General features: G+C 32.3%; 2 long non-coding RNA genes across 2 annotated transcripts; one reads left to right on the forward strand and one right to left on the reverse strand.

Annotated features, from left to right (window-relative positions):
- The first annotated feature begins 4872 nt into the window (after positions 1-4872).
- Positions 4873-7713, forward strand: LOC145315319 (uncharacterized). Its single transcript, XR_013878034.1, has 3 exons — positions 4873-5276; positions 6524-6631; positions 7580-7713. It is a non-coding gene; the product is annotated as an uncharacterized LOC145315319 (long non-coding RNA).
- Positions 7714-11609: 3896 nt separating this feature from the next.
- On the reverse strand, positions 11610-12609 carry LOC145315320 (uncharacterized). Its single transcript, XR_013878035.1, has 2 exons — positions 12546-12609; positions 11610-11657 (listed from the first exon to the last, which is right to left on the reverse strand). It is a non-coding gene; the product is annotated as an uncharacterized LOC145315320 (long non-coding RNA).
- Positions 12610-24741: the final 12132 nt, after the last annotated feature.

Consider the following 24741-nt stretch of genomic DNA (forward strand, 5'->3'; position numbering starts at 1 on the left):
AATTAATGGACAGAAACAGCAGACTAGCCATTTCCACGTGAACACTTAGAACACAATAATAAACAATAGTGATACTATACACACGATAAATTATTAGTTATTTTTCGCCAATTATTAATTATAAATAACTGTTTTAAACCGATATAAATCACTAAATTAGCATTAAAGACGTATATTTCACCTTGGAACAATTAGTGATAGAATAAACAATCGATAATCGTGTATAATTTGAAGTTACCCAAAAATATTCTCTTTTTTGATCGCCTAATTTTAATTTCAGAGATATATCATAGCATCGGAAATGGCTAGCAACGAGAATAGTGATAATATTAAAGACATTGTTTTCAAGTTTGCTAATCCAACGAACAATTCCATAAGCGCCACGGCACTAGTGAACATCCTCACTAAGGTGCTTAAAGGCGAGGATGGCATCGACGTCAAAGACCAGCTGGAGAGGCTCGAGGGCATCGAAAAGAACCTGGAAGACATAAAGAGGAGAGGCAACGACAACTTCGATAAGATCCAAAACATCCAGGAGAGCATTGTTAGCCTGAGGAAATCCATCCAGGACACGGATACGGCAATCCAGACAAGAATGGATGAATTGGTCATCCACTATGATCATAGAGTGGACAAGCTGGAAAAGCTATCAATGTTCCAAATCCTGCAGCTCAACAACCGTGAAAGGAGAGACCGCTCCTTCTCTCTAAAGGTCCACAATTTTATCGATTACTCTATAGCCGGTCAACCCCAACTCAAGCATATCTTCGACACGATTCTGAAGCCAAGCATGGAGGACGCCTTCAAGAAAGGTGAACTGGAGGAGGTCCCGGCGACATGGCACCAAGCAATCGAATACGGACATTCATTAAACAGTAAGGATGCCTCAGCTCCACAGAACTATATCATTAGAATGCGTTCCCGATTTTATTTAAATGCCATACTGAGATTTAAGGGTCCATATGTGAAGGATCTTAACGAACGCAACAAGAAGGCCAGTAAATCCTATGCTGAAGCGGTTCAAGCAGGCAAATTCTATCCTTGCCGCGTAGGAAATGATGTGACGTCACTCGACAAGGAGGTTTTATCATGGCTGTGTCGACATCCTGAAGTTAACAGAGCTTACCTGAGAGGACAGCGCCTAGTCTTCAGCCTAATCAACAAGCCTCAGTCATTTTACACAGTTCAGAATCCCTACGGAAGAACTTTAAAGGAACTTATCAGCCCGGTCGTAGATGAAAAGTACTGGATTCGCTCAAAGAACAAACAGAGCCCTTTCGCCCAGCATGCGTTTGTTAAGGGCACCCCCAACGAAGGCCACTTCATGGACATGAAGAACCCTACGAAGATAAACCCTCTCCTAATCGACGATGAGGAGAACATGGCGACCATGGACGAAGGGTCAGACAGCGCTGCAGATCAGGTGTCCAACAAGCGCAAGCACAGCTACCTCACACCCCTGAAACTATTTAACAACAGCAATCGACGTGTGAGCCAACAAGATTCCAGCTTGAGACAGAAGCAGCTAAGGAGGATGCAGTCAAGGACAAAAGAGAGATATCTGACTTGACGTCGAACAAGAAGCGTGCCAACGAAATTGCGCTAGCACTAATAGCCAATCAAGTTCAGGACCTAGTTAATCCACCAACGGAATCAGACAAGGACAAAGGCGCACCATCAACTAGACCTGAAGCCAGAAGCACATCTCGGAACTCGTCCAAAAATACATCCAGGGATGTATCCAGGAACTCTGGAGCTGCATCCAGCGAGGAGGACCAACTACCACACAGCCAACAGCCACAGGATCAGAGGAAGTCCACTCGCAACAGAGCCAGCAGACAATAACTTGTAAAGTACTAAGCAACCACCTGCGGTTAGCATGCAGGCAGGATTAACAATACTGCCACATACAGTCAGTCTTATCTTAAGTGCCACATGCGGCTCTATACCCGCATTGCAAGTATCTGTACTATGCCACCTGCGGCAGAGTCTAACCACCTGCGGTTGGCAAGCAGGGTCATTATCATCACCGCCACAGCCAGTTTATTTTGTTATATGCCACATGCGGTATCATATCCGCAGTAAGTCTACTTGTATTAAGTTAACAGCGGCAGACTAACCACCTGCGGTAAATTTCCAGCAGAGTGCTTCAAGGACCACCTGCGGCCTTTATGACCTTTATGCCACTGCGGCAGTCAAAATACCACCTGCGGTACAGCACCAGCATAATCATGCACACTATGCCACCTGCGGCAGTCTAAACCACCTGCGGTTTAAATTCAGCAGGATGCTTCATGGACCACCTGCGGCCGGAAAGCAGCTAACGATCTTAGGATCTCATGAACTTTAGGCCACCTGCGGCAGATAGACACCACCTGCGGTACAGTACTAGCAGGTTAACTTAATTTAATTAATTAATTAATTAATTATTGCAACAAATACATTGAACACTTGGCCACTTGCGGCAATTTGCAGGTGAACCTTTCACGAGGCCACCTGCGGCAGATAGAAATCGCAAGTTAATATTGCTCATTCGTTACTTTTGAACTATTGGCCACTTGCGGCAGTAAATACCACTTGCGGTTCAGCAAGTTAATATTATTCGTTTAATACCACATGAACTATTGGCCACTTGCGGCAGAAAATACCACTTGTGGTTGAGCACCGCAGGATAATAATAGTTATAATAGTTTTAACATTGTAAGTAATATTAGGCCACCTGCGGCATCAGTTATAATAACCGCAAGTATCACCCTAATTTTGTTCACCAACTGTAATCGTAAGTTAATATAAATGTAACTACTAAAAATAAATGTGTTAATTATTCATTTCCTTGTTCTTTTTTCTCTTATTAATTACATAAGCTTTATTCTTTTCTTTTTTACTTTATAAATTTAAACATACCAAACACAAGCAAGAATTATCTTTTCAAGGAACTATTCTTCCAAGGGTGAACAAATACTTATTTATTGCAAAATTCTTATTGTAAAATTGAAATATAGTATCTAGTGCACATAACTTATCATAATATATACTGCAAATTAAATTAAATTAAATCTAATCAAACAAGTAAAATTAAATGGAAATACACAATAAGCAACATAAATTTTTTCTTTTATTTTTTCTTTGAATATTAAGTTTATTGCTTTGCTTTGAATATTACTCCAGAAATGACATATTTCTTCATTTTTTATTTTCTCATATTTCTTCAAACATATTCCTTCTTTTTTTCCTAATAACATGAATACTTAATGTTCTAAGTGCTCATACTCGTAATGATTTACTCATATATTTTTCTTTATATTTTTTTTTTTTTGTATTACAATTCTTTTTCTTTTTCATGTCTCTAGTATGTAAGTATTGTTATATATAACCTTTATCAGTGAACTTTACAAGATACTTTAAAGTTAAAACTTATATTAATCTTTCAAACTTTTAACTGATGTCTTTTTTCCACTTAACTTAATATTAAAATAGGGGTCGGTAATGCAGTACCAGCTGGGGGGGGGGGGGGATTGAATCACTGCGCGTGAGCTGACTATGAGACCCACCTTAGGGTGGTTGGGAGCGGGAGCGTTTAGGGGGGGGGCGCAAGGGAACCATGGTGGATCATGGGACTATAATTTAACAAAATTTATGCTTGATCTATGGTTGATTAGTTTACTATTATTAGGTACATATTCTAGAATAACTAATGGATGATAACTTAGATAATGATGATATAGCTATACTTAGGGAACAAGTAAGGATTGCAAACATAGATATTAATATTAACGTAAACGAAACTAACAATATTCATCAACTTATCGATAGAGATATAACAAATCTCAATAATGACTTAAGACTTAACTTAAAATGCCAAGTATTATATGGAACCAATTACGCTGAACTAGTAGATGACTTTAATTTACCATCATGCAATTACTATAGCGAAGATTCGATTAAGGACTTTCTTAATTCAACTAATATTCACTATCTTTCTGCTTACTCTATCAACGTGCAGTCTATTTTAAGTAAGTTTAACGAAATAACCCTTTTCTTAGATAGCATGAACGACGGCAAATCTAAAGTTGACATTTTGAGCCTTCAAGAAATTTGGCACTCCTTTGACTTAACATTTAACGGCTATCAATATTTTAAGAACAATAGAAGTACGGGTCAAGGGGGCGGGGTTGGTTTCTTAATTAGAAAGGGCATTTCAGTTGTACAGATAAATGACAACATGTACTTTAAAGACAGATTATATGAATGCTTAACATTAAAAATAACGGTAAATAATCAAAATTTCATTCTCCTAAATGTCTATCACCCCCCAAACACCCCCGGGATGACTAGAAGCGCAGCAACTAGCGAATTTATTTTAAGATTCGAAGCTCATATCGAATCACTGGATAGATATAATTCACCAGTATTAAGCCCAGTTCACAAAAGCTAAAAGGTTGACCGAGAGAAATAAAAGGTCAACCTTTTATGAGGTCAACCTTTTTTCAGTCGTACTTTTTAAAATATACTTAGTAAAAAAAATCTTTAATGTTCCTTTTTCCCTGAGGAAATCAGCTGGAGGTTAACACTTTTAAAGTTATATGCTGACGTTCTTATGATCCCAAGAAAATTATTTCAATAATATTTGATTTTTCTTGCAAATTTAAAAATTAAATTTACAATCTTAAAGTACTTGTAATATAGTTAATTATTGAAATGAAAATAAAATATTTGCGTTGTTATATCTATTAAAACTTTTTTGTAATGTTGAAGAAACATCTCTCAATATTTAACCTAAGCTAACAGCTGATCGTTAAAAAAGTCCAACCAAAAAACAAAATGGCCAGACAATAACAATTATATATTTGCGTAATCTTTATAAAAATAATACATTGTTGCAATACGTATGTTGTATAAATGCATTATCATATTGAGTTTTTTTGTGATTTTTTTTCAAATATTATTATATAAACGTTTGCTAAAAGTTAATTAAAATCAAGCGAGGCGGGCGGAGAAGACGTTGTTTTGGAATGAAAAGGTTACGCACTTGTAAGTGTGTGTGTGTATGTGTGTATTAGAGACCCATAATTCCAATTACAACCAACTATTAACGTTAAAGATATATATGGTGTAATGAATGAGGCATAATATTTTATATTTGGGTGTTATATCCCTGTTTTGTTTCGTCGATATTCTTAATACTTTGGATCCTTTCAGATTTTACTAAAGATGAGATGCAAATTTTTGGAGTGACGGCGGATTGATTTTCTACGATGTTCTACTAAAAAAATAAGGTATTACATTATTTTTCATTTGAACTACAATAGAACCCACATGTTAAAAAGAGAGGGGTAGGTTTCTGGTAAAATCCGTAAAGGTTATGTGTTTTAAGTTAAAAATAGTAGCAGAACGATAAAAAGGGGGGAGGCGGATGTGCCACTTTTTGAAACCAAAACTAAAAGTCAACAAAGGAACTCGACTAAAAAAAGAGTTACAGGTCTGAGATTTTGCATGGCAGTTTCTTTATAGAGGTACAATATGAAACTGTGAAGAAACGGCGGCGCAACCGCCGAAAACCGCCGTTTCCCGCCGAATTTTTTTTGCAATTTCTCGGCGGTTTTCGGCGGATGCGCCACCGTTTCTTCACTGTACCATATTGTAACCCTATAAAGCAACTGCCATGCAAAATCTCAGACCTGTAACTCTTTTTTTAGTTGAGTTCCTTTGACTTTTAGTTTTGGTTTCAAAATGTGGCACATCCGCCTCCCCCCTTTATGTTAACTTTAAAAAAAAAAAATTGTGTAGAGTATTTTTCAATAAGAAATACACATATTTAGTGAATATTATCGTTCTACTACTATTTTTAAGCCTTAAAACACACACCTGTACGGATTCTACCAGAAACCTACCCCTCTCTTATTTACAAAACTTAAATCGGATGCAATTAAGAAGTAAAAAGGCTTTTTGTTGTTGGATTAATGGTATCTGTTAAAATTAGTTCAGTTCAACAATTACAAAAGTTTTAGTTATACAGCAGTAGGAACCATTTTTAACGCCTTTAGTTATGACGTGGTGTTAAGCTGAGATTGGACCCTATCACCTCCCTGGCGACCTCCGGATGCGTAACGTTTTTAGCCATGGTCGTGGATATATAAACTGGATTTTAGTACAGTGATATATTTATGAAGAGGGATTCATGATTTTATTAGGTAGTTACTTCGCCCCTAGCCTCACGGCGAGGCGAGAATAATAGTCAAAACTTACACAAGATATTTAAAAAGCTTCCCTGTAAAAAAATTTAATAGGATTGGTATTTTGTGACATCTTCAGCTTCGGACAAAAAAAATCTTTATAAAATAGGACTATTTGCTTCAACTATATGTTAAGCAGCTTCCATGAAAAGTAAAACTAATTGGGAGTTACTATTAGATTAAACCTTACCTGGAAATATCAGAATCTTTCAGTACACGCAGACAGACAGATATCCTGTTACAGTTATAAGGATTATTCATAGTGTTGTTTATGATTTTTTAAAATTTAGGTTAATAGAAAGTAGACTGACTTGAAGCAGGCCTATACAACAACAGCTTTTACCAGCGAATAAAACAACGAAGAATTTCTCTGCACACTACATCCTATGTATATCAAGGTAAATATATGCAGCTCAAGGACTTTTTTTTATTTTTAAGGTCGTAAATATTACAGTCTCTTCCCAGTTTTAGTTATTTAAGTCAGAAATAGGTTATAGTTAAGATCTGCATAAAGGGATATTCCACGAATAAGAGAAAAATCGTTTTTTAAAAGCGAAGCTTTTCTATAATTAGGGTCGGTCCGTCCGTACGGCCGTCCGTTCGTCTGTCACGGATAGCTTTTTTCATTAATTTAGGCATGTTAGAATTGTCCTATCGATTTCAAATTTTGCATGGTGATTCCTTTAGTAGTTAGGTACGATTTAGAAAGCGTAGCAACTCTATAACTATTACCAAAATGTCTGTACGTCCATTTTAAACATGTTGATTTTTTGATTTTTTTAGCAAAAATTTTTTATGTGAACTAATCATCTGATTGATCTGATTTTTGGTATATTGATTCCTGGGACAACAAAGTATAATGTAATAAGCGAAGCAACTCTATAATCAAGTCCTAAAAATGTAAGTATGTCCATAAACATTGTCCTGAATCAAGCAGTTTTTATCAACAAGTTTACTTACATTTTTGCTTTGACCCCTATACATTTATATTATAATTATTCAGTTCTGACACTATACAAGCGTTAATGTCCGTTTGTCCTACCGTTTCAGTGCTTCGCTTTTATAGATGTTGTCATCCTTGTTTTATTAAAGGCTATTTGGAAAAGCCATTAAGTATGAAAATGTTTGTTTTTAATTATTGTAGAAATGCCCCCTCTTTTCTTAAAGTGTAGCTTTCATAAGCATGGCTGTTAGATTAAAAAAAAGTGGTAACCATATGTGTTATGTATGTTAATAACCAAATGAGAAAATATTTCCCCAATAGAACGACAGACTAAATTGGCAGTACCTTTGCTAATAAAAGAAATGGTTAGAATCTACTCTTGAATTAAGTATTTTTTTTTCAGGAAACAGTGATGTTGTATTTATAGCTGCATGCAAGAAAAAACATTCAAAGATCGATAGCTTGTAATATTAATAAAATTTTGTGAGTGATTTCAAAATTATAGACTATTGTAACAAAATAAAATAAGATATTTCATATATTGTTTTAGTTCAATGATATAATGTGTGAAGCTACTCTTTAATTCGAATGTACTTTTTAACATACATAGAATTATATCAGGGATCTAAAGGGATAAGATAAAAGGTTGATAAATTGTACATCCCCAATAGTAAAATTACCCCTTCCTTAGATTAAACTTAATTGTTGAAACGTTTAAACACCAAACGTAATAAACCAATCAATCAAACTTCAGTAAAAGTCCACAAAGTTGTTAAGCCTACGAATGAGAACACTATTTTAAAACTTAAGGGACTACTACTAGTGTAATAAACAGTCCATTGTTACCTATCTCTGAATTTATATTTATTTTTCTGCTTTGCTGCCAGTTAATGGTATCGTACTTTTTTAATCAATACACATTTTTAATTGTTGCGGGTTCCCTCAGATCGTATATGGACTATAAATTCTGTTTTTGAAAACTTTTGCATGTTTATTTATGAAAAGGTTTGGCAAAGGGATAGAAGATCTATGCAGGGTAGTATCCCCTAGGAACAGGGCCCTTCGGGGATAAACAGTTGTTTGAAATATGTTGTTTATTTTATAAATTAAAAATAATGTGTGACTTTTGAGTTAAAACATCATACATGTGATACACGGGTATTTTTGAAAGAGTTTCCACACAATTTTTTTTTTAAATTAAGATAATTTCTAAGTTATTGTTGGTATCATTTCGTGGAACTATTCTTTAGGTGTAGTAAAGGTTAAAATGTCATACTTTTAATCCTTATTGAAAAGTAAAAGGATCTCTGTCTGTCAGTTCCTATGGATCTCTGGTACTTGATTAGGTACAATGTGGAACTGTAAAGTTTTGGTGGCAGGACCGCTGCGGCCATCTCTTACCGTTTTTTATGCTCTTTCTCTCCATTAATTTTAAATATTTGCAGGGAGAGGGCATTAATCTGTTTATTGCACTAGTCCACAAAGAATAATATTAACGTTTACTTCATTTGCTCAACAACTTGTAGTATTGTTAAATCATCAGTGATATTTTAAACCTGAAGGAAAAAAATAAGTTCTTAAATGATTTAAAGTTGTCTAAGAAAAGAAATAGCACAAAAATGACGTTTATTCACAGTTTCACATTTTACTCTTTAAAGCAACAGCCATTTTTAATCTTAGCATTTAAATTCTGTTTTAAAGTTTATGAACTGAACACATAACTTTAAGGAAAAATAGAATTGATAACCAACCCCCTTTTTTTAAACAAGGATAACAAAATCCATAAAAGCAAAGCTCTGAAATGGAGGGACTAATAAATATTAACACTTGTAGAGTGTCAGAACTAAATAAGCAGAATATAACATTGTACCATTGTTACAGGAATCATTATTCCTAAAATCAGATGAATTGTATAATTATACAAAAAAAATTAGTTGTCAAAAAGTAAAAAATGAGCCTATTTTATTGGAATTTGAGACTTTTTGCTAACGATTAACGAGTTGCTGCAATCTCTAGGTTATCCCTAACTTATAGGAATCATCATGCAAAGTCTGAAAATGATAGGACAATTCTAACCTGTTTAAATTAACCAAAAGAGCTACCTGTTACGACAAGAAAGACTGACCCTAATTATAGAAAAGCTTCACTTTTAACAGGACTTTCTGGTAACTATCCACGAATGAGAGCAAGTGATTCTAAGCACCTTCCAGCATTGATTCTAAATGTTTTTTCGATGAATATACGAGAGTTCTGTGTAATATCAATATGTTGATTAAAAGAATTTAGTTTCACCATGGTTTTATATGAAAATTTTTAAAAAAAGTTAGGCATTTTTTAACTATACATCATCAAATGTTTTGTTGAGTACAAACTGCTGTGACACAAAAGGAAACTTTTTCACTAAAAAATGTTAATTTAGAAAAAGGGATGGTAACTTGTAATGTTATAAACAGTTTTATTAGTGTACTTTTGTAATTTACAGCATTTGATTATGTTTTGGCCTGTTATTTTTTTCGAACTTTTGAACTCAACAAAACATTTGATGATATTTCTTCAAATTTTGCTCAACATTTCAAATTGTTTTTTCACTTAAAACCATAGTGAAACTTGATTTTTTAAATCGATATAATGATATTACACAAACCCTAGTATATTCATTTATTGGCTATTTTTAGGGCAAATCTGACATGAATTATGTAGGAATCAACTTTTGAAACATATTTTTGCTTTAAATCATGTGAAATGATACAAAAAAAAACATTTTTAGATTTCTAGTACCAACAACCAGCGGCTAGAAAACGTTTGAAAACGTTTTGGAGCAGCAAAGAGTATTATGTGGAGATAGGTTTCGTGATGATTTGCCTTGAAAAGAGTTTAAAAATGGATAAACGGCTTAGCCGCCAGCCGTTACTTTTTCAACTTTTTGTACAATTTAGGGAAAATAGACCTACCAAGGATTAATCATGCAAAATTTCAGATCAAAATTCGAATTCTAAGTGCCATTTGCTCCTTGATTACGAGATGGTTGAATTAAGAAAAAGATAAATCTGCAGGATATAGCGGTTTTCGGCGGCAGTGGCGGTATCTTCAGTAAAATACTGTATCTCATTGGAGCAACTACATGCCAAATTTCAGCATTCTACTACGTTCTACTTTAAAAAAATACATCCATGGCAAACCCAGCAAGAAAAATTTCTCCCTTTGTAAGTTCTTGGAATGATACACACACCTTGTATTGAAATTATTTAAGTAAATAACAGATGCAAAAACTTTACCTAGTTATAAAGTAGCCACGATCTTAATAAATTAAAAGGATTGATTGAAGGAATGATTATATTTTTTTATAGATTTGAATTTCATTATAAAATCATAATTTGACGATGAGATTAAGTAAACTATGTAACAGTTATTCAGAAACATTAAAGACAGGTTTTTTTTACTCGAAATGTTAATACTTAAAATTACATGAGATTTTATTGCTTAAAACTTGATTTAACTATATTAGCATTAGGTATAGTTATATGACAGGTACCAAGCTGTTGATTTAGATTGCAAATATGAAGCCTTTGAATGTGAAAGTTTATTTACAAAAAAATAATAATAAAACAAGGATGACAACATTCATTAGTATTGAAGCACAAAAGCATTAAAAATTTGACTAGAAAACAAACAGAAAAACAAATTAACATATAGAATGAATGCTAATAAATAACTTGAAATAATTTCAGAAGCATATTTAATAATGCAAAAAAAGCTACCTACATGATTCTTTATATACATCTAGCGACTATGCCCCTAGAGGCCCCTAAGGTCACTTGAGGGAGGAGATGAATTAGAAATTTTAAATTCAAAAAGAAAAAAAAATTAGGGGGGAACTTAATTTTTAAAGGGCGATTTCTCTTGGGAGGGGGGTGGTACCCTCCCCCAAAATAGTTATAAACCTTCCTGAGACATTTGAGAATCAACCCTGTTAAGGAGATCCTCAACAATTCAATGGTTAGCGAGATCCTTTGTTAAAGATTAGCATAAATACAGACAAACATCCTGTTACTTTATAATAAGGATGAAACAAACTTCAGAGCAACCAGAAATTCTTATAAAAACATAAAAAGTAACGATACTTGTCCTTTCATCTTTGCATAAAGGTCTTGTAGAAAAAAGTTATATATATTATAAAACAAGAACAAAACAAAGATAGAAGGACATTTCGATTTGGAGTAGCTTTTCTACTAAAAATTATTAAATAATTTTCTTTTAAATATCACATATATACGGCATTAATAATCATTAAAAAAATATCATGTTGTTATCAAAATACGTTCATTGGTTAGGTATAGACTTGAGGGAAAGAAGTCAAACCACTTTCTTCTTATATATATTACTACACGTCGACATTAGATTATTTTTCTTGTGTGCTATATTGTTTCATAAAGTTTCATCTCGTTGGTTTCATTTCCTCCTACTTAGCCTAACTGGAACCTCTAAAATAGTAAATACTTTTTAGTTGCAAAGGTACTCTATAATTCGAAATGTTTGTCCATTTTCACATTGTGACTTATTATAAGAGGAGCTAAGGACAATAAGCCTCAAAGAGCACTTCCCTGGACCTACAGGAAGCTTCACTGCAAAGGAGAACCATATAGGTTCAGCAAATAGCGAGAATTTTCGCTACAGACAAAAAAGCATACTGCTTTATAAGATACTATTGGCATCCAGGGGCTCTGTATTCAAAAAGGCAGAAATGGTCTAGAAAGACAGCTTAAACCCATTCCATAAGTAAAATCGGAAATTAACATAGCCTAAAACCTTCACAGGACCTATGTGAAGCTTGCATAAACTAGAGAACCCAATCGGTTCAGTAGTTACTTAAATCTTAAGCTTCAGACAAAAAAATCGCATTACGTTATACAATAAGAGGATAGAAAATAAAGAAGAAAGCTTGTTTTGTCCGTCACGTAGAGCACTTACCATTGAACTTATATTTAACTCCACCAAAAATTGACCTGGCCTCCCTCCCCACAATTATCTTTCTTTTACAAACAAAAATTGAAAATGAGGGGGGGGGGGCAAGTCAACTACCCCCTCCTTTGTGTACCCTCATGGCACAACACTGTGCACGCCACTATTTATTTATCTGTAAGTACTAATTAAGCATGGTAATAAGTTACACCTATTTAGGGCCAAGGCCTTCCCAAATCCCATCTTATCTAACTATTTATGTCACAGACCTAACATAGCAGCAATAGGAACAGGTTTTAACATCTTTAAGTATGACGTGGAGTTGGGCCGAGATACGAACCTATAACCTTCCTAAAAACGAACGGATGTGCTGCGTATTACGCAACAGTCAAGGGTTATAAAATAATTACCTTTTATAAATCATAGAGAGAAGTGAGCTGTTCACTGTTCAGTGCTCATGAAAATCATTTTTTTTTAATCTGAAATTTAACACGGAATGATACCTACTCTTCAATCTAATTTTTCATATTTATCTGACTAAGATACATCGGAAAAACATAGCGGGCTTCTTTCTTTTAAATTATAAATAAAAGCTACATGATAAAAAGGTAAAAAAACAAAAATATTCTTGCTAATTACTAAATGAATTACTGTCCGGCCTTGTCATAAACACATTTTTTTATTTACAAAAACAAGTATCGTAGTAAAATCATATCAGCTGATCATTATAAAATACAAACAGAGACTAATATTTTTTTAAATACAAAGCGATGAATGGCTAGCTAAATATAATTTTTTGCTATAAACCTCAAAGAAATTAAATAATTATCTAAATTGTTTTAACTTTAAAGTACAAGTAAAAAGAAATAATATTGAACGTTTTTAAAAGACAGCTTTTGAGTAATTTTCAAATAAACATCGTCTCACTACTGACCACTAGCAGGGATAGAAAGATAAACCAATGATTTAAATTAGATATGCAAAATGAGACCAAGTATAGAGTAACTTTTTTTTCATTAAACAATATAATTATACTGGTAAATCAGAAAAATGGGGTTATCATTACAATCTCTAATCATTTTCATGTACAAAAACTGTGTAATTGCAGCAAAAAATAAGATTATATTTCGGTTGGGTTATATTTCAGTTGTACTCAAATCAGTTGACCTACTGAAAAATTCGGTCGACCTCTAAAATGCTTTTGTGAACTGGGCTTTAATCTTCTCAGATTTTAACATAAATTTCTTCAAATTAAACCAACCAAATTCGGAAGCATTAGATCTATTTAACATATTAATTGCCAACGCTTACATTCCAACTATTAATAAAGCAACAAGAATAACAGACAACTCTTACTCTTTGATTGATAACATAACATGCAAAGACTTAATTGGATCAATAGACTTGTGTGGTATTATTCCATCAAATATCTCTGATCATTATATGTTAGTCAACTTAATTAAACTTAATGCAAATCCTAAGAATAAAGATAAACCCCCACCAATATATAAAAGATCTTTTTGTAACGAGAATCTAGAGAAATTTAGGACAGCACTAGCAGTTACGGACTGGAGACACGTTATGGCAGAGAAAGAAGACGTAGACAAAGCCTATTCTATATTTATTGATAAATTCTTAACAATATTAGACCAGAATATACCAAAAAGACTGATTAAGTTTAAAGATAGAACTACTCCTATAAACCAACACATGACTAAGGACCTAATGTTGAGCAGACTAAAAAAGAGGCAACTATATCTTGCCAGACGGAACTCACCCCAGGACGCAGAGAACTACAGGATTTATCGTAATAACTTTAATAAGGCAAATAGGAAGGCAAAAAAACTACATTACAGAGAGAGAATCGAAGACTCCAGAGGAAATTCGAAAAAACTTTGGGACGTTTTAAAAGATACAATGGGCACAAGTAAGAAGGACACACGGATAGAATATATTGAGGTCAATAATAAAAAAATCTTCGATGACACAGAAATTGCAAATAACTTTAATGAATATTTAGCTAATATTGGCACATAACTTAACACCTCTTTTGCCCAAAATACATAGCAAAAACTTTCAAGATTACCTCCCCCCGCCAGCTGAAGACACTTTTTTCATTAGACCAGTAACTGAGAGGTCCTTGCTTGAAATTTTGGGCAAAATGAAGCATAAAAAGTCATCCGATGACAATGATATAAGTCTATTTCTAGTCAATTTTGTAAGAATAACAATAGTTAGGCCACTCCTACATATAATTAATCTTAGTTTTAAATCAGGCAAAATGCCTGATAAGCAAAAGATCACGCGCACCATCCTCATCCATAAAAGCGGACCATTTTATCTATTAGATAACTATAGAGGAGTATCTCTAATAAATAGTTTTTCAAAAATTCAGGAAAAGTGTCTTTACAATCAACTAATGGACTTTTTAAATCAAAAACAATACTTCAATAAATTACAATATGGCTTCAGACCAAAAAGGTCTACCTATCATGCAGTATTACACCTAATAAACAAAATAACACAATGCCTCGCATCTGGCAGACTAGCAATGGTAGTTCTGTTGGATGTGAGGAAGTGTTTTGATATGTTGGATCGCAACTTATTATTGAAAAAACTTGAAAACTTAGGAATTAGAGGCCATAGCCTGGATTGGTTCAAGAGTTACTTTTCGAACAGGAGGCAGAGGGTTTTTTACAAAGGGATTAATTCATCAAATTTAAAAGACATAGACTGGGGGGTACTACAAGGATCGATTTTAGGGGTTTTGTTGTTTTTGATTTACATCCAGGAAAGACAAAGGTCCTTATCTTTGGCTTAGCCAGGAACAATAGATTTTTAACCGACACTGACCTAGGACTCTTAAATGAATTTCCGGTTTATTTCGACATGAATGACGAAGGACAGAATTTACCTGAAAAGATAACAAAGTTAACGTTAACACCAAATGACAAAGAGAAATCTTTCAGACATTTAGGAGTATTAATAGATAACAAGTTGTCCTTTAAATATCACTTTGAAAATCTTCGCAACAGAATCAGTAAAATTATATTCTCTATGAAAATGATGAAAAATCTTTTGCATAAACGTCATTTACTTTTAATATATAATTCTTATCTCAAAAGTATTCTTGAATATTGTGCGCCTATCTTTTCCGGGGTACCGGAAACTTACTTAAGGCCAATAACCATTCTCCAGAAAAAAGCCATAAGAATCATTTGCAATGCAAGTAACAGAGCTCATACTAGAGATTTATTTATCGAACTGAAACTCCTTACTTACAAAAAATTAGTGCTATATAACTCAGCACGTTTTATGCACATGTATAAAAGAAATGCAGTTCCAGCTACATTCGCAAACACCTGGCAGTTGAACAGGGAAGTAAGGGATAGGGACTTAAGAAATAACGAAGACTATTACATACCCTTTACAGGGAAGAATTATCTTAAAGCCCTCCCATATTACAAATTCCCAACAATTTGGAACAATTTACCCACCCACATTAAAAACATTGACGATAAAAACGAATTCAATCGGAAGTTATTTTCTTATCTATTAAATCTAAACTAAATCCGGAATATCTTTCTTTTTTCAAGATTAACTAAACTATATATGGGAATTGCACAATTTCATATTCTCACACTCTTCTTTTTTATAATTTTCATATTTACCAAAATCTTTTTTCTCTTCCTACACATGCTTTTTATTAATTCATTAAGACAATTTACGCAATTAGAATAATAGCATTGACGAACAAATATTCAATTACTTTATATTTCAACAAATAATCTTTAATTTAATTTTTTTTTAGGGCCACCTTTTCATAATTCCCATATATCTCCTATTTTTGCAATTTACGCATAATAGAATAGTAATACATTAACAAACAGATATCCAATTACTTTATATTTCATCAAATAGTTTCTTAAATTTTTTAGGGCCACCCCTTCATAATTTTCACATACTTCTTATTTTTATAACCTCAATATTTCATATTTACCAAAATTTTCTTAGTATTTACCATTTTTTTTCTTAAAGGTTTGTCATCGAATCGAAGTTTACTAATTCTAAATAGTATATAACTAAACGGACAAACAGCTATCCAATTACTTTATACTTAAACAAATAGTTATTTTTTCTCCTCTCTAAAATTTTCTTTGTTTTTCAACGTCAATGTCAACAACTTTAATTAGATTAGATCTTAACGCAACTTAACAAACATCGTATCTACTTTTAACTATCATAAATGAAAAACAATTGATATGTACGGTGTCACTGTTATATTTTGCACGTTATTAAACATAGTAATTGTATTAATGAATGCAAAACTAGATAAACTATATATATAAACTGTATGCTGGGTGGGCAGATCGGTGGTAACCGTGACTAGGCAACTAAGTCAGCAGTGATGCTATGATAATCACAGCCGTTTAGGACCAATCGAACTCATCGTCCGTATCACTAAAGGTGGGCTCTTCCGCACAGACGGGCTCAGCAGCGGCATCGGTGCCGATGTTACCGTTGTCCTCAGGGCCTCCCTCTTCTTCCTTGCCAGAATCTTCGGGAAGGACGTCACTGAGATCACCAGCAGCCGAGTCGGGCTCATCGCTGAGCTCGACTGTTTCATCTAGTTCTAAGACCGCATCTGAAACTTGCAAGGAAGTCCAGACGTCTTCAGCGTATTCGTTGGTTCGGGCTTCCATTGCGTTCAAAGCCTCCATATTTGCAGAATGTGACCGGTTAGTAACCGGTAACGTCTCGAAAATCTGACCGACTAGCGCCGCGCCCGCTTGTACGAGGCTTAATGAATGTTCATTAGCCGACTCCATAAGCCCGGCTCTATAAGAGAGCCGAATTGCCTCGTCGAACTGGGCCCGCAAAAATCTGGTCTGATTATACCATACAGAATCAGCTCACGGTCGATTGAGGGTATATCAACGATCGGCGGGGTATCGTCGGCGGAAGGCCCTGGTTGATTGATTGCAGCCGATGCAATACAATCAAGCATCAGGTCCGGTATACAAGGTGGAAGGGTAGGATCTACCGGCTGACGCTCGCTGTCTTCACTATCGGACATTTCTTTTACCGATTTGATTTGCAACACGTGTTGATGAGTAAATATTAATAACGATGACCTCTTAGGAGCAAGAAAGTCGGAAGGCAATTAAATAGAATTTCTGTAGTTAGTGCAACCCCTCCCAATATTCTTGGTAATTTCACCCTTTCCCCAATTCACTAGCTACTTGTATATATCCTCCCCTCTCCTTCTCTTAACTGATTCATACATCTCTCCTTTTCTATAAAATTTAACCCTTCCCCCCCATTACATTACTTAACAATGATATTCTCTTAATTCATACTCATTTCCTGGAATTGCGCAATTGTGCCAGTACAATTAGATTTTTATGTAGCTCCGTCAATACCTCCCCTCCCTTTCCCCTCTCTCTTTCACATATCATCTTTCGTTACCCCTTCTCCAACATTACATTCTCCCCCTCACTTACTTACTCATTTGTCGCCTACCAAACACTTGTTTGCATTTCAATAATTACCCTTTTTTCCAAAGAACGCCCAATACCCCCTATTTGTGCTACACTTTATACTAATCATATTAAAATGTGTTGCTATGCAAAACTTTCGTATGGATTAAGGAAATATTTTCTCTCACATATTTAACCAAACTTACAAAGTTTTTTCTTGATAAATCTAAAATCTTGTTACATTTTTGTTCTCTTAAACACTTTGTATAACCAAAATAACAAAATACATTTTACTATATACAAAAGATAACTCAATATTATACCTTTATTTTCTTAACTTATTGCATGATGTTTAATACATGATAACTACATAATGACTGCTTTAAAGCAAAGCCTTGAATACCAATGTGCGCTTCACTATACGTGGAGCTGGTTGTACATTTTTGCAATGATGCAAATATATTTGCAACATACTACCCCCTCCAGGGATGATTAGGTAATCAAGGGATCGCTTTTAACATATTAATAATAATTTAGATATTAGAACATAAATATGTTATTTGATGAGTAATACTGCGATTACTATGATGTTGTATTTCGGATAAAGGAGGATGTTTTTTTTTCAACTGCTGGATTAGCTTCAATTGTTACGCAGTTCGTCAGGTGTAAGGATACTGAAAAATATCTTTATAAAAGTAGTTTATGCATAAGATGTTATTTTTACAATCACATTTTAATATCAAACAATAAATCATCATAAAAAATAAATTTAACATTTACAATTAATATTATTTAAAATTACATAAGTAGAAATGTTTTAAATTACAAGTAATTAATCAATTGATGAGAATTTACATATAATCAAAGTAAATTTTATAGAAACAATTAAATTTGCCTTTATAAAAACAATTCATAAATTTTACAGGGCTTGTTAAAAATGAAGAAAAAATAAAATATACTATTGCTAATTACTAGTAAAAAGTGGAAGAAAAATGATTTTGAAAAACTGTTATTAATTGAAAATTAGTTACATACAAAAATATAAAATAAGGTGAGAACTATATGTTTTTTGGTTAGCCTATAGTAAGAAGGCTATACCTGTACAATGTTAAACTATCATTATTGTCCTTTGAATGAGAACAACAGTAATTTAAGCTAGCCTATAGTAAGAAAGCTATACTTAGTGTACAATGTTGAACTATCATTATTGTCCTTTGAATGAGAACAACAATAACTTATATTAGCCTATAGTAAGAAAGCTATACCTTTACTATAATATCATATACTATCATCGTTCTATGAAAGAGAACAACAATTATTTATGTTAGCCTACAGTAAGGAAGCTATACCATTAATATATAATCATATACTATCATTGTTCTATGAAAGAGAACAACAATGTATTATACATTAATTTTTAGTTTAGCCTAACAGTAGGTAAGCTAAACCTTTTACTATATCATTATCGTTCTATCTTTGAATAAGAACAACAATAACTTAGATTAGCCTATAGTAAGAAAACTATACCTTTACTATATTATCATATACCATCATCGTTCTATGAAAGAGAACTATACATTTTTAGGTTTGCCTATAGTAAAAAGGCTATACCTGTACAATGTTAAACTATCATTATTGTCCTTTGAATGAGAACAACAATAATTTAAGCTAGCCTATAGTAAGAAAGCTATACCTAGTGTACAATGTTAAACTATCATTATTGTCCTTTGAATGAGAACAACAATAACTTTGATTAGCCTATAGTAAGAAAGCTATACCTTTACTATATTATCGTATACTATCATTGTTCTATGAAAGAGAACAACAATGTATTATACATTAATTTTTAGTTTAGCCTAACAGTAGGTAAGCTAAACCTTTTACAATAACTTAGATTAGCCTATAGTAAGAAGGCTATACCTTTACTATATTATCATATACTATCATCGTTCTATGAAAGAGAACAACAATTATTTAGTTTAGCCTACAGCAAGGAAGCTATACCATTACTATATAATCATATTCTATCATTGTTCTATGAAAGAGAACAATAATGTATTATACTTACAAACGTTTGTTTGATTCAACAGTAAGGGAATCGACCCTTTTAATATCATTCCATTGAAATAGAACATCAGTGTGTCGTAGGTTACATTAATTCACATAATGATTGTTATACATAAGGATTTTACTTATCTTTAAAGGGAAATATTAAGATCTAAACTTTATCAGTAGGTCTTACAATTTGTCAGAATAGATGTCAAAAGCAAAGTATAACCTATGCAATATATTTGGGTTAATATGTATTGTGTAGATATGTATGTTATAACACGAAACCTCGTAGTTCAAATATAATGTTCATGCATATACATAGATATACATTGAAAAATTACATTTCGACTTTAATAAGAAAAGCACCTATGTGTATTTCTATCTTAAGATATTTAAAAAGATATAACCAAATAACCTAGTGTAGATATGGTTACCTATATTATAATTAAGTTTGGTATTAAAACCAATTATTAAATTGTATAATTTCTTTCAATTATTAGCATTAAATTAGCATATTGGGAAAGATACCGTATTATTGATTATTGATACACTAATTGATGTGGAGAAATTTCTCCCCCTCCTCAAAAAGTCAATTAATTTATACCACGTAAAAAGGGTGAAGTGAACCTTAATTAAGTATGATAAAATTGAGTACAAATATGGTTTTCATGAACCTTTATATTATACTGGAGAAATCTTCCCCCGCAAAAGGGCAAGAAAAACAGCACAACCTTTGGTTTTGTGTACATGCTAGAGGCGCAATCACCATTGTTTTATAATCCTATTATATAAAGTAGAAAGCTTTTTTTGTCTGTAGCGAAGTATCTCTCTAACCACTGAACTAATAATATCCTCCTTTATATGGAATCTTCTTATAGAACCCGGGATGGTTTTAGGCTATTTTATTCTTAGATTTCAGACTTAGGATGGTTTTAGGCTATTTTTCTGACACTTCCTTATCCATTTGAAGACAGAAGCCACTAGATGCTAGGGGCGCAGCCGCTAGTATAATATAATAAGCAAGGAAATTAGCAAATATTACCAAATATTTGCAAGAAAGATAAAAACATATTTGAACCCATACTCAAAAAAAACAATAAGATATTTTTGTTGGTTTAGTAATTTAGATTGATAATTAAAAAACATAAAAACTTGAAAGCTTCAATATGGTATCGGTTTTAAAGTAGATTAGTAATTAAAACACTGTTTTAAGGAGATTTGAATAAAAACATTAACATTAGATTCCAAAATGGTTGGATATATGTAACCACATAATTTGCAGATATAAAACCTATTTTATATTAGCGTAGCTATTCTATGACTATAATATGTTGTGCTAAAGGAGTAAAAAAAACTTTACTTTTTTTATTATTATGTTGTAACCTTCTATTACAGGAGAAGAATTACCCTATAATTTGGTGTAATATATCTTTCTTTGAAGACTAAAAAAGGTAGCGCAGCTACGTTATTGATTAAAATGTGCTCTGTTAGAAAAACCTTTTAATGTAGAAGGAATGCGCTACACATGAGTAAAGATAGTTTAAGATATTTGCTCATGTAGAGTACAAAAAATAGTATAACTACTTTATACCTTCAACATAAGCTATAATTGAGAATGGTAACCTTTTTAAATTCTAAATAGACGGCAATCTTAAATGATGCAAAAACAAGGTTTATTTAAACGCTTGATAGAATGTTAGCAAGTTTATACTATACAATTAAACTTTTACATTGACCTTATGTCTAGAAAGATGGCATATCATTTCATTATTTACATCATTTTGCTAGAAAGATAGCTCTTTATATTTAAAGTTTATTCAGGTGTCGAATTTGTTGTGAAATAGAAATAAAACAATTAACTTTTTGTGAACCTTGATTTTCGGGCGCTCTATTTAGCATAGTGCATACATAAAAAACGGAAAATAAGGGGGCTAAAATTTTGCATTTTTTGGACTTCTTAGTTTAAAAATATTATTAATATACATTAATATGCATTTTCATTTATACTTTTATTTTAAAAAAGGTCGTTATTGTGCGTAAAGGTGCTATTTTATGTAATATTTGGGAAATCTTGAAAAGAATAAATGCGCGGGTTGCTGTTTGTAAACTTATTGTAAAAACTTGATCAACCTTTGAATCTATTTTAATCTTGGAATTAGAAAGATAAAAAGACAAATTTTAAAACTATTTTAATAATTAGAAACTTTAAAAACCATTTGGAATTACAATCAATTACATTTTGAAGCCAGTTTGTTTGTTTTGTTTTAAGATTATATATTCATTAATAATATTTTGAATACAGAAACCAATTAAGCTAATTGAAATTAGAATAAAAGATCCTTTAATAATATTTCGAAACCAATTAGTTTGTTATGTTTTAATATAAAAACAAATTTTGATATTGATAATATTTCTGTATGGTTGGTTGATTATATTATGCTGTGTGTATATTTTGCAAATACTATACACCTTCTCTTTTCCTTGTAGCTTCCCCCCTTTTTATTTGTAATTTAGCAAGTTGGTCGATTATAACTCAGGCGGTTTAAGTACTTTTTAGTGAATGAACTCTAGCTGTCCCCTTTTCTTAAGCAGTACTTAGTTCACCCCATCTACCAGCAAACATGATTAACATACATAAATATGAACTAGTAATCCAAAAATATACGCAAACAAGTATGGATTTGTGTATACTAAATATGAAATAGAAATTATCTTTATTAGCGTAAATAGGAAACAGAAATTAGAAGTTATTACGCTAAAAATGTTACATTTATTACGTATGGTATGAAATTATCTTTGTAATATGCTACTTATAGAAATGATAGAGGACTTGGCATTAGATTGATCATCCATACTTTTCTGAACATTATAAAATTTAATCTCTTATTTATCAGAATCATTGTGAATAAACGATTTTTAACAGGTACACCAGACGCTATTGTCAGAAATAATAGGTGACTTATCTAAGAAGTTACTAATACAACTAGTAACTTTATTGTCTGAAAGAAAAAAGGTTTCTTTAAGTTTACACGGCTTTGATAACCTTTTTAACTAATACCTCTACTGTTAGAATGAACGGAGACATTTATTTTTGGGATGTTTGTATATTTAGTAGCTTTACAAATGTTATCTCTATTATGTTATGGATTACAACTATTTTCAAGTAAGAGTGTAGCTTATGTTTATAATTCTAGCGACAGCCTGCTTTTAGTAAGTTTATTTTAACTTAGGAAGGACAACAATTATGTGTAGAAGGGAGGATTATCAATAGATATATTTTCATGCTTTTTTTGGCTTGACTATAAGCAACGTTCGTTTTTTCTCTTTATTTTCCTTCAAAAGATAGCCTCTACTAAGGGCACGAGCGTTCATGAGAAATATATTGGTTTGCTTATACCGATACTAAGGGCATTTAAGCAACTAAAATTATTAAGTATACCGTTACTAAAGGTATTTTGAGTCATTTTTTAAGTCAATAAATTTGATACATAATGGTAATTGCAATAATTTCTAAGGAAAAATAAACCCAATTATGAGCATCGTATAAATTTAAAAATAATTTTAAAACATTTTAAGCCATCTTTTGTTGAAGTTTAAATTTTGCATTGTACTTTCTGACTACAATCTACTCTGAAATGGTAGGCTGTACAATCAATTCTGCTTAGCTTCAGTAGTTGAATATTAGCAATTTAACAAAATTCATATGATTAGGATGACCATATTTTTTATAGCGATAATAATGATAACACTTAAGTTATACTTAATAATTAATGCCTGTAATATAATTTTGTATGAAATCTTATCATCTTTTCTAATTTTGTGTAGTTGAATGGTTGCTAGGAGAAAAGGGCTTTAAACCATGGTTAATACTTGCGCGTGCGCTCATTGCAAAACTTGTCTGTTTTGCATAGATGCTTAATCATTTAAGCAAAGAATCAACTAGATTATAAATTATAACTTGTGGTGAAATTATTTAAAAGATATAATATATATTAATCAAACATATATATATAAATAAAACATCAATACGCAAACAGAATGTATCCTATGATATTGGTAATCCTTAATTATGTTACATGAAATTTTGTAGAGAATTTTAAGCTATATAAAAGTTTTGCAATTTTAAATGCTCTCTTTTAAATATCGCAAGTCGTAACCACAAAATTAATGTGTCTGGTTGGAAAAAACGTTTTTATTTTGCAAACAAAATTATCAGAAAAGATTTAAGTTAATATTTTGAATGTTACTCTAAGATTTACTTCCTAATCATATTGATTTCTTTGAATTACTAAGCAGGTTTTGAATTAAATAGTTTATCAGTCTGATTAAAACTGTAATCAAATTAGATTAGATATCTTAACATTCAATACACAATTTTTTTATGTTTTGTATGGCAGATAGTCGCGCATTGGATTTAAAAGTCAGAAGGCGATTTTGCAAGTTTGTTTTTTAGGCTTGGTTGGTTGTTAGCCTGGCTATATCCGGGTGTGTTTTCAACCTGCTCAGCCTTGACAGCCCGCAAGTGCGGGCCTTGTTCTGAGTTACAACAACAACAATGAAAAATAAACACAAAAATAGAGTTATCTTTAATAGAGAGCTGTAGTTTTATATGGCTTTTTTTGCAGTTCTTGCCAATTTAACATTATAATGGATACTTGGTAATATTTATACGATTTCTAGTGTATTTGTTCCCTTTAAACTATAGTTAGGTAATAGATAAGCTAATAAGCAATTGATAACATGTTTTTACAAATAATCCACTCATATCTAATCAATGTGCTTAACAGGACTTTACATTTCAGATTTTAGTAAAATCTACCTATGTTAGAAAATTTAAATTTAACCTTTGATGATTTGAATGGCTTACCGAGATAAGACTTTTTACATTTGTTTGCTATTAAGTATTTTGATTTTTTAGAGAGAAATCCTTTTACTTGTATGCTAACACAAAGTAAATAAACAAGTAAACCAAGGACACAGAGATGTAATTTAGGATTATAGTTTATAAAATATACGAGCATTAGTGTTTTGAGCAGCAAGGGTGAAAAAAACTGTACTAAATACATAAACAAGG

This window comes from Acartia tonsa, chromosome 3 (genome assembly GCF_053477335.1).
Source record: "Acartia tonsa isolate MP-2025a chromosome 3, ASM5347733v1, whole genome shotgun sequence".
NCBI classification, from domain to species: Eukaryota; Metazoa; Arthropoda; class Copepoda; order Calanoida; family Acartiidae; genus Acartia; species Acartia tonsa.